Source organism: Piliocolobus tephrosceles, chromosome 21 (assembly GCF_002776525.5).
Source record: "Piliocolobus tephrosceles isolate RC106 chromosome 21, ASM277652v3, whole genome shotgun sequence".
Taxonomy (NCBI): domain Eukaryota; kingdom Metazoa; phylum Chordata; class Mammalia; order Primates; family Cercopithecidae; genus Piliocolobus; species Piliocolobus tephrosceles.
In genome coordinates, this window is record NC_045454.1 from 36,667,315 (window position 1) to 36,669,180 (window position 1,866).

General features: G+C 51.6%; 1 protein-coding gene across 1 annotated transcript in view; it reads left to right on the forward strand.

Moving 5' to 3' along the window:
- SLC35E1 (solute carrier family 35 member E1) overlaps window positions 1-1,866 on the forward strand; it is a 21,645-nt gene that overhangs the window by 2,015 nt on the left and 17,764 nt on the right. The gene's annotated exons all lie outside the window — the stretch shown is intronic.

The window sequence follows — 1,866 nt, forward strand, 5'->3', positions numbered from 1 at the left end:
GCAAGCTCCGCCTCCCGGGTTTATGCCATTCTCCTGCCTCAGCCTCCGGAGTAGCTGGGACTACAGGCGCCCGCCACCTCGCCCGGCTAGTTTTTTGTATTTTTAGTAGAGACGGGGTTTCACCGTGTTAGCCAGGATGGTCTCGATCTCTTGACCTCGTGATCCGCCCGTCTCAGCCTCCCAAAGTGCTGGGATTACAGGCTTGAGCACCGCGCCCGGCTGGTTTTCACTTCTTTACAAGAAAGAGCTGTCAGGGGACCTCTGGGATCCCAAGCCAGACATGATCAAAGGATTTTGATCTTGGCAAAATCCAGCAAAGTCTTAGAAATTAAAACGGCCAGAAGTTGTGATGGTCTGGGAACGGAAGCGAAAGAAGCACACAGGACTCAGGGCTGCATAAGGAGGATGCTTTGGGCACAGTCCAAATTCTGTTCAAGATGCCAAACCAGGGTATTTCCTGGCTTGGGGCAAGAATAGCCATGGCTTTAGCCAGAGACAGCTTTGTCCGGTATCCCTAAGTGGAAGTTGGGTGCCTGTCGGCCCAGCTGGAATCCATTTCATGCTGGACACCGTGCCCCTTTTCCAAGTGGTTGGTTTCTGGCATCTTGTGTTTTATGTAACTCAGAGAGGCAGTGCCCTGGATCGGCTTATAGAAATTGGGCCACCTATGGCTGATTTTTTTTTTTTTTTTTTTTTAATTCCCGCCTGTCTTTGTCCCAGCAAGACCTGTGTGTGCTCTGCAGCCCCGCTCCCCCAGGGTGATGTCAGACTGTGACTTGGCTCCTGGGAAGTCAAAGTTTTCCCAGAGGTGTGTAGCTGCATCACCGGATATCATCGTGTTTATCAGGTTTCCCCGTTGTATGGGACATTGTACCCAGCTTGGGCAAGGAGCCGGAAACTTCACACAGTGAGGAAAGACTGGGAATTGGCCCGGTTAGACAGCCAGACTAATTATAATGACATCATAACTTCTAGGAACCTGCCCTGCAAGGCAGATAAGGCTGGTAGTCATCATTCCTGATCTCAGGTTTTCCTGAGATGGACTGAGAGGGGAGAATCATGTGCCTGAGGGCCACAGCCCAGTATTGGGGAAGCTGAAATTCAGGTCCACAGCCCTCACTCTGCCCCCACTGTGGCATGACCACTCCCTCCTAAAATCTCCACCTCTCCTACCTCTCCTTAAGAGTGTTTGTTTGTTTGTTTTTCTGAGACAGAGTCTCGCTCTATTGCCCAAGTTGGAGGGCACTGGTGGGATCTCAGCTCACTGCAAACTCCGCCTCCTGAGTTCAAGCGACTCTTGCCTCAGCCTCCTGAGTAGCCGGGATTGCAGGCGCTTACTATCACTCCTGGCTGATTTTTGTATTTTCAACAGAGACAGGGTTTCACTGTGTTGGTCAGGCTGGTCTCAAACTCCTGACTTCAAGTGATCTGCCCTCCTCGGCCTCCCAAAGTGAAGAGTGTTCTTGGTAGGACAGGGTTGAGCCAAGAGTCAGAAGAGCTGGACATGCAGGAATGGATCCCGGTGGATCCTGGAAGATGGGAGTCGTTCAGCTCCGCATGCCAGACCTTGTTGAAGGCTTTCTGTCACTATGTTTGCTACTCGTTCATTCAGCTAGCGGCTACTGAGTGCCTACTGTGTGCTAGGCACCAGGATAAAGCAGCGAACAAGGACCTGCCCTAAGGTTGTACACTAATGGAACTGGATGATGTAACAGACCGAGTGGGTGGAGAGGCCGGGCACGGTGGCCCACACCTGTAATCTCAGCACTTTTGGAGGCCGAGGTGGGCAGATCACGAGGTCAAGAGATCAAGCCCATCCTGGCCAACATGGTAAAACCCATCTCTACTAAAAATACAAAAATTAGC